We start from the raw sequence: 14,638 nt of genomic DNA on the forward strand, positions 1-14,638 counted from the left end.
CCCTAGCCTAGATGATATCTAAACCCTAGATGAATGACTGAAATTCGTAGACTTTGGCGACAGTTTTGTTACGTAATACATACTACACCCTAGCCCCAATGATTGCTAAACCCTTGGGGAATACATGAAACGTGCGACGAACAATCAAACACGGCCAATCTTAATATAGACTGCTCAGCAAAGATATACATTACAGATCATAAATTATCCATTACTGAGTCAAAAAAAACCATTACAGAGTAATATATGTACATTATGTTTACCAATTAAAACTATTCCCTAACTGAGATGATATCTAAACCCTAGATGAATGACTGAAACTCGTGGACACTGGCGACGATTTTGTTACTTACTACATACTACACTCTAGCCCCAAGGATTGCTAAACCCTTGGGGGAATACATGAAACGTGCGCCGAACAATCAAACACGGCCAATCACAAAAAAACGACTCAGCAAACATATACATTACAGATCATAAATCGTCCATTAATTAGTAAAAAAAACCATTACAGAGTAATATATGTACATTATGTTTATCAGTTAAAACTACTCCCTAGCCGAGATGATATTTAAACCCTAGATGAATGACTGAAACTCGTGGACTTTGGAGACGGTTTTGTTACTTACAACATACTACACCATAGCCCCAAGGATTGCTAAACCCTTGGGGAATACATGAAAATTGTATAAACTACTCATCAAAATCGTATAACACAACCAAACACTGCCAATGTTAAACTACTCATCAAAATTGTTTAAAGGGGCTCGGAGAATGAAGGTCGAGGTTGAAGAGATATGCGATGCAGAGGATCACAACCTGTTCTCGACGTTTCTGGAAGATATCGATGGATTCTTTCATGACATGAATGAATCCCCCACTCTGTTTTCTTTCACGTCTTCTCAGATCAATGTATTTGGGGAGATGCCTCTTTGCTAGTTGGTGGAAGGAGAGAGTGGATTCGTTTGGATTTTCCCGTTGCAGATTGGCATTTGGCTTTTGTGCTTGGTTAGGAGATGAGGCAAACTAGTTTTGTTGTTTGGAGAATGTCTTTCAATGGAGAAGTGACGCTGAAAGTTTAGGGAGAGAAAAAAGATTGCAGCATGAAATCATGGAGAATAACCGCTGAGATCTTTGATAGAGATAATCAGGGAAGTTATGTAATAGCCGCAAACGAATTTCTCGAAAATAGTGAAATAAAGACTAGAAATTAGAAGGAGAACGAAAGAGTATTCGTTTATTTTCTTGAGTAAACAAAACATGATATTTAGAATTTTCAAGCTAAGTCTAAATTTACAAAATGCTTGACGATGAAAATAAAGACAAACGAAATACACGCCAACTAACTATTACATGTTGAAGAAAGAAAGTTTACAAGTGGAGCTACTCTATTACAATACGAGGAAGAAAAGAGAGCTAGCTTCGGCACGTTTAGCACCGGCTGTCGGCTCGACTGCCGATGGACGTTGGGCCGAGGCTGCGTGTTGATCGCCGTAGATGATCAGCCCCCCCTACCTGTCGAAAACCAACAAAATAACCAAGAAAAGGGCATAAGATACTAAGGCATTTGATAGGCAAAACAAGCAAGAATAAGAGGCAGAACTACCTTAAGGTTTGGAGACCAAAACTTGCTAAAATGGGTAAGATGGCAGGGCTGCAATTGCTGGACACCGCAGGCTGCAATTGCTGGACACCGCAGGCTCTGCCGAGTGCAGGAAATCACAGATAGAATCACAACATTTGCGCCCCAATCCTAACCACCTTTACTCCAGCTCGTACCTGCGAAAAGGTCACACAAAATTCAGTAAGTGTGCAGTCACGAATGAGAGCTGGGATACCCTGCAAACTGATAACCAAAGAGGTTACAATGCCAATAAATGCACGAGTACATCCCTGCATTGTTGCAGAGAAAACAACCAACATATAACCAACCAAGGACTCTTTTCTGCCCAAGTACATCAGCCTTTTCAGGCTTTCAGTTACAGATTCAGGATAAATATGGGAGTAACCCTTAGCCTGCCCCTTCAGACCACATATCAGTTTCAATTCTAGCCAGAACCGAAGGGGAGAGAGGCCGGCACCTGAAGCTAGAGGAAGGGAATCGGAGTAGTGGAAGAAGGTAAGCATCCACCTTCCTCTAAAACTCAGACATGAACCATGCCATCATATAGTCACACCTTACACTAGGAATCACGACATGATCAGTTTTCAAGATCAAAAAAATAGTTTCACAATGGAAACTCAAGAGCACAGTATGCTAAAGTTCCACCATATACATCAGAATACAAGATAACACAAGATAAGATTTGTACCACTGTTTTCAAACTTCATAATTAATCCGCCCAACACCCAAGGCTTGAAATAAATGAAACTTGGTTCCCCTTTAGCTTAAGATTTGTACACAGTAGAAATTTCTCAGCTTGCCCTCAAGCCTGAGTCTCATGATGCCATGAACCTTTCTAAAAATCACACTATTAGCTAAATGTAAAAGAAACTAGAGACTTAGCTTTTGCCGATAAAACGCGTTGCTCATGGGCGGTGGCGACAGCGAGTATGCCGGCGGAGACGGCGGGAGGCTCCGAGCTTCGCCGAAGGATGAGCGTATGACGTCGGCAGCTGTGAGCTGCCTGCGAGGCAGCAGCTGCTCCGGCGGTGAAACGGCGGCGGCGCCCTGACGTCACCGAGAGCTTGGGAGTCCACGCGACGGCCGGCCTAACCCCGACGACCTGACCGACAGGTCCGACGCACGCCTTCTCCCTGATTGATGAGTTCCCGATCCAATCAGGAGGGGAAACCGAAAGGAACTGAGGTGAGGGGTGTTGAAGACGGCGGAGCGACGCGGTAGAATGCGATGGGTAGCGCCGAAGACGGCGGTGAACGGTAGCGATGGCTGGCTGTGCCGAGAAGCAGAGAAAGGAGGGGCTAGGGTTCCGCCTCCTTCAATTGAACTTGAGAAATTGATAGAGGGGAAAAGAACGATGGAGACATGGAGTGAAGATTTGGGCTTGCCCATTTAATTTAAATTGGGCCTCCCCTTTAACAAAATTAAAGAGAAAGAAAATCAATATGGGCCGGTTAGTAGAGTCGGGCCTGCTTCAACTTCTCTGGCCACCGAATTTAATGTTCCTCGGCCGAAAGAATTTTATCCATTGGGCCATGCCCAATTCAATTAAATTTGGATGGGCCACCGCTCGAAATAAATTCAGAATTTAAGAAGAGAAATTTTCCCTAAGCCACGGAAGAAAATAAATTATTAAGCCATGTTGAAATAGTATTCAATAAATAATTAAAGCAGACTTTTATTAGTCCAAGTAAGTATTTCAAGATACTTAAAGAAAATAATCCATGAATTTATTGTACCCGAGCAGTTCAGCAAGATTTCTAAATAAATTAAATCACCGATTTAATTAAGGATTTAAGATTTCTAAATTTAGAAAGAAGGAAGTAAAATAATAAGCACACGCTTAGGCATGCATACATGCAAGATAAATAGTTACTTAAAGCCTAATTTAAGTATATTATTTGTTATAAAGGAACGTCGTCGCGCGACGAGTAATCTCAAGTCAGGAAGCGCCCGTTTAAAAGAGTTTAAGCAAACGAAGTGGGCTTTTCTTTCAAAACATGACTTTATGTAAAAACGTGAATATTTTGAGATGAGTTGTCATGCCTTGTTTTATTTATGATTGCCTATCTGTTGGCTATGCCAAACCAGTTAAATCGAATTCGGGTCCCAGTAGGGCCGCAAACCCTACTCGGACTAGTGTACACATAGGGACTGCGTGCTAGCGCTAGCGTTGGCCGGTCCAGTGACCGTCGTGGAATGTGTCCACATTCCCGGTTCACACAGATCAGATATGGTATTTCATGAGAAGTTTATTTGACTGCGCACTCTACTTTCATAAAGAAATAAAAGTTTTAGTGACCGGGCATTGTTTTCAGAAAAACCCCGTGTTCACTCAAGTTTGGCTGACAACTAAAAGAGAAATGTTTTCGGCATGAGCCCGCTGAGTATATCAAGTACTCAGCCCTGCATATTGTTTTCTTAATGTGTAGGTTGATCGGTGTCGAAGCAGAGGAGGTGTTGGGAAAGAAAATAAAATAAGAAGTAAGGTAGCTGATGTAGTATGTCTTCACACATATTACATCGTCTTGGTACTCTTCCGCTGCAAAGATCTAGAATTTGCTTTAGAAAAGACTATGCACCCAGAAATTACTCTGATTCGATATGGCTGTACCCTTTATCACATTCAGACAAATGTTTCCGTTGAATTAAGTATTATCCATGATGAGTTTGAGACCATTTAGTAAGTTTAGTCGCGAAATAGCTACGCTTTCTTTGACTAGGGAGTTGTGGTCGTGACAAATTACCATAACAAACTAATTTGTGTATCCCAATTTTAACCTTTTCGATTTTTTTAATCAATTTAATTAAATTCATGAGGCATTATTTTGGGTCATCAGATCTTGAAATTGAATCGTCGAGATTAAGAAGGACAATAGAATAAAATATAGAAAAAGGATATGAATACATCCCTATATATATATATATATGCTGGGGTTGGAATCCCCTTGCACAGCGGAAGACTTATACAAAACAAATAAATCAGATAAGGATCTATTTGACAGATTATGAGATCAATCAATTCACATGTTAACACATAATTGCATGCTAGAACGCAAATAATTCATGCTTAAGGAATATAAATCCTAAAACATGATTTCTACGGTTTAGAGTTACCAATTTTGATTCTCCAAAGGATCGTCAATTGCTCGCGCATCCTCCACATGATGATCTTCAATACTAGACCATGGATCTTCTAACTGGTTCTCAAACTATATTTCTTAATCAGTTTGGGCTGGTCTTACCAAAATACTAGGACTCGAATAAAGAAGACAGAAATTCCTCACGGAGGAGGACCTGAGAGAAATTTTCGTCCTCTACTAATAATGAGAGAGGGACGAAATTTCAGGTAGAAAAAATGTGTATTTTCTATCTCATTTATTCTTCTATTTATATTAAGTTAATATTGGGCCCAGTCAGAGATCTATGAAAGGTTTTGGATATGGCCTCCCCCAATTAGCTTTTTACTAATTAAATTGAATCCACAATTTAAAACAAGCTTATATTGGAATATTATTAGCAGCCACTACAGAAATAATATTGCATTGTCCATCCAAATCCGAAATTACAAGTAATTCAGGTTTCCGTTTTGTTTTTTGTATATTTCACCGCTAGATATTAATCACCACTACCCAATATATCAAGATTATTGGGTTACAAAAAACCCGCACCATTTGATAAGTCAAAGTAGTGCATAATTAATACCGTATGCTCAATGCTAACATATGTAGATTAAGAAATAGTTATTTATCAAGACCTAGTCTTTCAGTAAATAGCATAAAGACACGTCTTGCTGTTAGATCCATTCAGTGTTATACCACACAAATGTCATCTTATTTCAGTAAGGCTTAGAAACAATCGGACTGACATTGCAACGTTCGCGATAGGTAACCAACGCCTATCTAGGTAGTGAAATTCTTCTTTTTCTTTTGCAAAGCGTTGCATAGAACCGACTGTGTTACCCTAAAGTGGACGTCGCCCACAACCAGTCTACTAAGAAAAATACTTAGGCTTTATTTGCTTCTTATACATTTAAATGTTTATAAAATATCTTATAAATGCACAAGCAAACACAATGTAATAATATATTGATTCTATTCGTGCAATCTGCTCGAATAATACTGAATCGGGTTAAAAGTGGATTGTAGAGTTTTTCGTATACAAGCAAGATTCTATTCGTGCTCTAAATGTCCATTGCCATTGTGTATATGACCCGTAGGTCCCATTGCCATTGTATACATATATATGACCCAAATGTCCATTGTCATTGTATATATGACCCGTAGGTCCCATTGTCATGTATATACGACCCGTAGGTCCATTGCCATTGATATCAGACCCAGAAAAGATCATCGCAAATTATCTTTAATTCGATTCAAATAATTCCAAAACCATGTTTAAACATATTCTTAAAGATGGTAATCGAGAAAGGTATAACAAGATTGGTAAGGCATATTAGAAGATAGAAGTAGAGATATATTTCTTATGCAAATGTTTGTTCTATTTGAACTACTCATCCCCCTAGTATTTATAGGGATATTGAGACTCTTCAAATACATACTTGGAACTCTACTTTGCTAGGAACAATACAACATTGAATGTACTCTAGGAACTTCCACAATAATAAGTAGTGGGCGGCCATTTATGTTTTGTATTTCCAACACTCCCCCTCAAGTTGAGCAACGGTATCTCCGATACTCAACTTGCCAAGAAATTCTTTGAAAAATTTTGGACTGAGTGCCTTGGTCAGTATATCTGCAAGTTGTTCCTCAGATCGGACGAACGGGAATTCGACAATTCCTCCTTCAAGTTTTTCTTTGATGAAGTGACGATCGACTTCGACATGTTTAGTTCTGTCATGCTGGACGGGATTCTCTGAGATGCTGATAGCTGCTTTGTTGTCACAAAAAAGTTGACTTTTCCGAGTAGGTGGAAAGCCAATTTCTATTAACAACGTTCTTAACCATAATATCTCCATTAGACCACTTTTAATCCCTCGAAATTTGGCTTCAGCGCTAGATAGGGCTACAACCTTTTGCTTCTTACTCCTCCAAGTGACTAAGTTACCTCCAACAAAGGTAAAATATCCTCCAGTGGATTTTCTGTCAACTGGATTGCTTGCCCAATCAGCATCGGTGTACCCATCAATTTCTAAGTTTTCCTTTTTTTCCAAGAAGACCCCGTAAATGGCTGTACCCTTAAGATACCTTACTATTCTCATGGCAGCGTCCATATGGTCTTCTTGAGGCTGATGCATGAATTGACTGACAACTCCAACTGCATATGTGATATCCGGTCTAGTGTGAGAAAGATAAAGAAGTTTTCCTACTAACCGTTGATATCTTTCTCGGTCTGTAGGCTTAGCTCCATCCACAATCTGCAGTCTATGGTTGGGCACCATTGGAGTTTCGGCGGGCTTGCAGTCTAGTAGACCTGTTTCCGCTAGCATGTCCAATACATACTTTTTCTGTCTTAGAAATATTCCGTGCTTTGACCTCAACACTTCAATTCCTAGGAAGTACTTCAGATCTCCCAAGTCCTTCATTTCAAATTCCTTGGAAAGATTCTCTTTCAGGTTTTGGATTTCTTCGGCATCATCTCCAGTTATGATCATGTCGTCAACGTATATGATTAGACATGTCATTTTTCCGTTCCTCTTCTTTAGGAATAGCGTGTGGTCTGAATGACTCTGTTTGAATCCTTGGTTGACCATTGCCTGACAAAATCTTCCGAACCACACCCTGGGGGATTGCTTTAACCCATATAGGGTTTTTCTTAGTCTGCACACCTGCCCTTTCCCAAAGTCTTCGTGAAAGCCCGGGGGAACCTCCATGTACACTTCCTTATTTTTCTCAAGTTCTCCATGTAGAAAGGCATTTGTAACATCAAACTGATATAATGGCCATTCCTTACATGCAGCAACAGATAGAAGAGCTCTTACAGTGTTTAGTTTGGCCACCGGGGAGAAAGTTTCTTCATAGTCTACTCCATATACTTGAGTATATCCCTTAGCAACCAATCTTGCCTTGTATCTCTCGATTGAACCATCTGCACGTCTTTTTATGGTGAAGATCCAACGACATCCTACTGGTTTCTTTCCTGGAGGTAGAGTGCACTTTTCCCATGTTTCATTTTTTATCAAGGCATCAATCTCTTTCTTCATGGCTTCTCTCCAATGTTTGTGTTTCATCGCCATCTCGAAGGACTGCGGAATTTCTTCTTCTTCATAAAGTGCCGCCTCAAATGCCCTTGCCATTTCAGTGAGATGCCCTTGTGTTAGGTTTGCAATAGAGTACCGAGATTTCCGTCCTTTCCAGTCTGGCGAATATCTTTTTGGAGGAACACCTCTCGTGCTTCTATGGGGTAATTCAGAGTGCCATGTCTTTTGTTCTGTACACAACTCATCTGCATGGCTCATGTCATTGTTAGATGTTTCAATTGCATTACCAATTTCGGGATTTGAAAGAATTACCTCAGGATTCAAAGACTGGTCAGATAGTTCGGTAGTGTCTTGAAGCGGCGTGTTCTGTTCTAAGGAGTTTGACGGCCCGGTGGTACCGCTAACTTCCTCTGTTGGACCGACTTCTGTGACAGGGTTCTGGCCAGGCATGTCAGTTTGTGTATTTTCCCTCTCCCCCTGAATGGTTTCTCCCCAAAGAGGTAGCCAATTTAGGGCGTCACATCCCGAATTTTCCGATTCACTCCCCCCTGACCGCTAGATTGGCTATAGAAATATTCACTCTCAACAAAGTCGCAATTCATAGTGGTATACATGCGATCTGTTAAGGGGTCATAACAACGATAACCTTTCTGATTTTTTCCATATCCCAAGAAGACACATTTGACTGCACAAGATGAGAATTTATCACGATCATGTTTGGGAATATGAACAAACACTGTACAACCAAAGATTTTGGGATCGAGATGTACGGAGGACGGAACCGAGTTTATGGAAGAGAATATGTCTAGGGGAGTTTTGAAGTTGAGTATTCGTGTGGGAAGACGATTTAGGAGGTAAACAGCGGTAGCGATGGCTTCTGGCCAAAAGGATTTTGGGATATTGGATTCGATTAAGAGAGCTCGGGTGATTTCAAGAATATATCGATTTTTTCGCTCGGCTACCCCATTTTGTTCTGGTGTATATGCACAAGAGGTTTGGTGGACAAGATCTCTGTCGGAGAAGAAAGATTGCATCTTAGAATTCACATATTCCCTCTCATTATCGGATCTAAGGATTTGAATTTTGGAGTTATACTGGGTTTGAACAAGATTGTAAAACTCAGTGAATTTGTCAAAAACTTCTGATTTAGTTTTCAAAAAATAAATCCAAGTCATACGAGAGAAATCATCAATAAATAACAAAAAATACCGAAACGCTTGTCCCCCAGTAACCGGGGCAGGTCCCCACACGTCAGAGTGAATTAAGGCAAAAGGAGATTTTTCCCTAGTGTTGTTCAACTTAAAAGAATGTCAACGACTTTTGGCCAAAACACAAGTTTCGCAATTCAAGACACGCGAAGATGAAACTAACTCAGGAAAGAGTAGGCGAAGATAACCTATAGATGGGTGTCCTAACCGGCGATGCAAGAGCCAAATCTGTCTGTCAGTCAGTCCGTGAGTCAGCATCGCAGTACTCTGTTGGGCTATCTCATCCACATAGTACAGTCCATGCCGCTCAGTGCCACGCCCAACTATCGTCCCCGTTTTGATATCCTGTAACATGCAAAACCGAGGCTGCATTAGTAATTTGCAATTAAGGTCTTTTGTGACATGACTGATAGATAAGAGTTTGTGGGATAATGACGGAACATAAAGACAGTTTGAGATGCGAAGAGTTGGTGAGACAGTGATAGTGCCCTTCCCCTGCACAGGTGCTAACTCTCCATTGGCTGTTTGGACATATCGTTTTGTGGATTGGGTAATTTCAAGGAAATCCGACTCATCAAAGGACATGGTGTCGGTTGCCCCACAATCAAAGATCCAGTAATAGTCTTTGGGTCCTATGTTGGAGGATGAAGAGTACGCAAGGGCTTGGAAAGTGTTTGCACAAGTAATTGAGGGCTGGAATTCAAAAATTTGGGTTTTGTTTTCAGAATTTTCGAGACTTGGGGATGTTACTTGGGTCTTTTGGACAAATGCGGGTTTTTTGTATAATATTTCGGACAATTGGGGTGAGTTAGCAAATTTCTAAAATTGCTTAGGTGGCTTTGACATTTTCAGATTTTTTTGAGGGAAATTTTGTGAGAAATGTTTGGAGTGGGGTCGGATCTGGGAGAGTGTATAAGTTTGGGCGGTTTTTTGCAAAGTGTGGAGGGGGTTTTTAGAAAATCCCACACAAGACTCTTCATCAGCGGCTCTTCCCCACATTTCTTTCTTCTTCTCCCAAATTTCTTTCTCCACTGCTCATCCGACGCCGCCGCCTCCGCCTCTGCGGCTACCGCCTCCGCCGCTGCCCCAGTCACCGCTGCCTCCGACGCGGCTTCAGGAGCAGCCGCTGCCTCCGCCTCAGACGCTGCCTCTGCCTCTGCTTCAGCTGTCGTCGCTGCTCTAGCCGCTGCTGCCGCCGCTTCAGCCGGAGGCTGCTCACCCGGCGACGCTGCTTTAGATGGATTCTGCTGCCGATGTCGACGCCGGCTGATGTTGTTGTTTTCGCCGCCGTCGTCGACGACGCTGCTGTCTGTGACGGGTGGAGCTGCAGACACGTTACTCCTTTGGTTGTTCGCCTGTGTTGCAGCAGTGCGTTTCAATCCTTCGCTGAGGTTATTCGGTAGGTAGAAATTTTGGCTTTGGTTTGTGTTGGATTTGTACAAATCAATTAGATTTGAGATTGTCTCGATCAACAGCTCGAGAGTGGATATTTGGTTTCCCTCCATTGGAGGTTTTTTGTTGGTTTCCTGCTCTGATACCATCTTAAAGATGGTAATCGAGAGAGGTATAACAAGATTGGTAAGACATATTAGAAGATAGAAGTAGAGATATATTTCTTATGCAAATGTTTGTTCTATTTGAACTACTCATCCCCCTAGTATTTATAGGGATATTGAGACTCTTCAAATACATACTTGGAACTCTACTTTGCTAGGAACAATACAACATTGAATGTACTCTAGGAACTTCCACAATAATAAGTAGTGGGCGGCCATTTATGTTTTGTATTTCCAACACATATCACTTGCATCACCCACGTATACATGTCATATTCCACTAAATAATTCCAATACAATATACTATAATATTTCATTGCACCAAGTATATATTCATATCATTATCAACAAACGCATAACACATATCATACATCAGAAACACGTTGTATGGTCCAATTACTTATTTTACATTAACACATCATAACAAATAATCACATAATACATATAAAATAAAAAAGTATAATTTATAGACATTGAAATATAATCTATGCGAACACCTGATCCCACTTCCCAATCTGTAACCATCGCTCCTCTGTACATGAAAAGTCCGACCATGTGGGATCCCAATCTGTAACCATCGCTCCTCTGTACATGAAAAGTCCGACCATGTTTTCTTAAATTTATTTGTTAATATTCTATGTGTAGAATATGAGCAACTTTAAAATATGAGGATTAATATCCTTCCCCCAAAAATTCTAACGCCCTCGGTATATATATCGATGTATATAGATAGTATTTGAATATATTAAATTAAGCTATTAGTTATAGCTTTGATGAATCACCAAACTAACGTGTAGGCATGCTCAGCTACTCATTGCAATATTCTCCATATTTGTGCCATATTTTCATTTATATACAGAGGGGAGTGTCAACCTTTAGAGCATAGCGGCGAGCGCACTGGCTCGCCGATTTTTGGCACTCGCCGGTCCGTTCGCCAAACTATTGCAGCCGGCGAGCGCCAAAATCGGCGAGAAAAACGGCGAGCGCACGCCGATTCCCGAGCACTCGCTGGTGCGCTGGCCGCTATTGTAGCCTCCCGATCGGCGAGCGGTTTGCACGTCATTCTCATTCACACCACTTGTTTTAACGAGTACTCTCTCTATCTTAATTTCTATACAAGATCAACAACGCGAAATGGAGCACAACAACGAGCCTACTCCGGGGACGAGCGGGTCTCAAACTCCCACGGTACCCGTGGGAGGTGGATGAGGTTCGATGCCCGGGTACTACTACCCTTGGCAGCAGATGATGCCCGGGATGGCACCCGGGGTGGTATGCTGGGATGGCAGGGGATGTCGGGGGGTCCGGCGATGCAGGGCGGGCAAGGGGTACCCGGGGGTGGTACGCCGGGATGGCAGGGGATGCAGGGGGATCCGATGATGCCGGGGTGGGCACCCGGGATGCAGATGACGCAGGGGTACCCGGGGATGGAGGGGACGCTGGGGGGCGGGGGATGCATGGGACGTCCGGGGGGGAGGAACGTCTATCGCCCCAGTTTTGATTTTGGTACTACTTCTTCGCACACATCGACCCCAGCGGAGACGCAGTTCACAGGGTTTGTGACCTTCTCCTTAGAGGAGTTGGGAATAGATCTCGGGGATGCGGGCACTCCCGTTCAAATGGGGGGAGTAGGGCGGGGTCGGGGCGCGCCCAAGAAGAAGAAGGGGAAGAGGGTGGTCGGCGAGTCGTCGCAGCAGGCTGGTGACGACAGCTAGCCACGGAGGAAGTGGACGGACGCGGAGCTGTCCAAGGCGTGGGTGAGTGTCTGCGATGACCCCCTCGCCTCGAACAATCAGAGGATCCTCAACTTGTGGGCTAAAATAGCAGCAGCCTACAAGGCAATTTGCTCGGCGGGGAGGCCACGCAGCGGGGAGGAGTGCCGGAAGGGATGGGACCGAATCCGGTCTGGGGTCTCCCGATTTTCGGGCTTGTACACCAACGCCCTCCGAATGAAGTCCAGTGGCCAAACTGACGAGGACTGTAGGAGGATGGCGGAGAAAGAGTTCCCCTTGCCCGGGCTTTACAAGGAGTTCACCTTCTGGAACTGCTATGAGGTGCTAATAGACTCCGAAAAGTTTCGGGCAGGTGTCGATGCTGGCTGGCCGAAGAAGCAGTGCCTGAACTATTCCGGTGATTACGCCGGCGGCAGCAGCGGCGGTTCCCACGACCTCCCCGAAGATGCTCAGGAGACCCCGTCCCCTCCCGCGATTACTCGCCGCACTCACCCGGTTAGTCAAAGGCAGGCTCAACGGGCTTGCCAGAGGTCCCAGGAGGTCCAGTCGGCATCCCCCTGTTGGCAGCTTGACAGCCGACCTCGTCTTCTTGGCGCGTCAACAAGCGCGGGCTCAGATAATCAAGGTCATAGATCAATGGAAGAATGCAACTGACCCCGAGGAGAAGAGTTTTTTTCACGCGATGCTCGTGAGTATGCGAGAGGATTTGAATCCCGCCGCGGCACAGGTAGGGGGCTCTGACGCGGCTCAGATGCCGCATATTTGGGGTCCCGGATAGCGGCGACGACGGCGAGAAGTGAGGCGGAGGCGGAGGCGGGGGGCTCGTGCATGGATTATGAGTTTTTTTTTTTAAGTAATGTAATTTTTTTAATGGATTTTTTTTAATTAATGTACTTTTTAAAATTTTAATATTATTATTGAATTTTCCGGTATATGTGTCGTAAATTTAATTTGGTATTTTGTGTGATTGTTAATTATTTGTTTTTAGTGCTGATGATGTGGCTAGGCTATGACTGGGCTATTGCTTGTCTAGTTGCTTGTCCTGATGATGTGGCAGGGGGGATTTTAGTGCTGATGATGTGACAGAGGAGTTTGTGGCTAGGCTATGGCTGGGCTATTGCTTGTCCACTTTCTATTGTGGATGCTCTTAATGGCTAACTATACCTATTTTTTTAATCAAAAGCACCTAGTGTGGGCGGGGGTTTGGGCTAGGATCATGTTTTGGCATGTTATTTTCATTTTAATGGTCTAGTGGTCTATAAATTGCCATGTTATTTTCATTTTAGTATTATTTAAATTTAAAAGATAATAAAACTATTAAAATTAGGGTTCTGGATCAAAATGTCAATATAGTGTATTAAACATATCAGCACGATTCATTGAATATGTCAACACAATTTAGCATTGACATTGTATATGTATTATATTGACATATTATGATAGCTACATTGACATTAAGCTGTTCTTGAAAAATACGAAAATTCAAGATTTTTTTTTCAAATCTTGATATCGAAATATATGCAAGTGAGATCTCGTTAGAATCCTTATAGAATTATCTTTAATTTGATATATGTTGTATAAAAAATAATTTAAATTGAGATAGTTATAATTATTTAAAGTTTCCAAATATTTTTTGAAAGTTAGTTATAACTAACTTTTGGTCAATTGACATTAATACCCCTAATTGACATTTTCTGTGCATTGTATTGATACTTATACATGAATGATCTTGTGCCTTGATTTTATGATCCAGTGTCTATCATTTAGTTGTAGTCAGTGAGTTAGCAATATAACGCACCACTATATATATATATATATAGATGTATAACTAACATATTTTGCATAACTATTTATAAAATAATACTCCCTTGTAATGTATTAAATATTATCTTATACGGTACCCCACTTATTATAATAAACTATTTTAAAAGTATAAAATATAATAGATTCAGGATGTTACAGCCGGCCTTATCATTCTTGAGGAAAAAGAGTGATTAGAGGCAGACTGTTGTACAACAAAACCCTTGAGTACTTCTGAGAACTTTAGGTACCACTGTCTTGAAGCTTGTTTGAGACCACACAGTGATTTCTTTAATTTGCAAACAAGTGTTGAGTTTTGAATTTGCCCCTTCAACACACTGCCAATCCACTTTGAATTCCGAGGAAAGAGTCATGTATATATCATCTTCTAAGTCACTATAGAGGAAAGCATTATTGATGTCAAGATGTGACAACGACCCTCCATTGACAGCAGCAAGAGCAAGCAACAATTTCTCTGACATTGTTGTCAGTTTAGCTACATGGGAGAAAGTATCTAAGAAGTCCACTCTCTCCAACTAAGTAAATCTCTTAGCTACTAA

The 14,638-nt window shown here is 42.0% G+C and overlaps 1 long non-coding RNA gene across 1 annotated transcript; it reads right to left on the minus strand.

The window, feature by feature from the left end:
- Window positions 1-1,210: 1,210 nt before the first annotated feature.
- LOC121768952 lies at window positions 1,211-2,996 on the minus strand. Its single transcript, XR_006043451.1, has 2 exons — window positions 1,607-2,996; window positions 1,211-1,515 (listed from the first exon to the last, which is right to left on the minus strand). It is a non-coding gene; the product is annotated as an uncharacterized LOC121768952 (long non-coding RNA).
- Window positions 2,997-14,638: the final 11,642 nt, after the last annotated feature.

The sequence above is a fragment of the Salvia splendens genome, chromosome 15 (genome assembly GCF_004379255.2).
Source record: "Salvia splendens isolate huo1 chromosome 15, SspV2, whole genome shotgun sequence".
Classification (NCBI taxonomy): domain Eukaryota; kingdom Viridiplantae; phylum Streptophyta; class Magnoliopsida; order Lamiales; family Lamiaceae; genus Salvia; species Salvia splendens.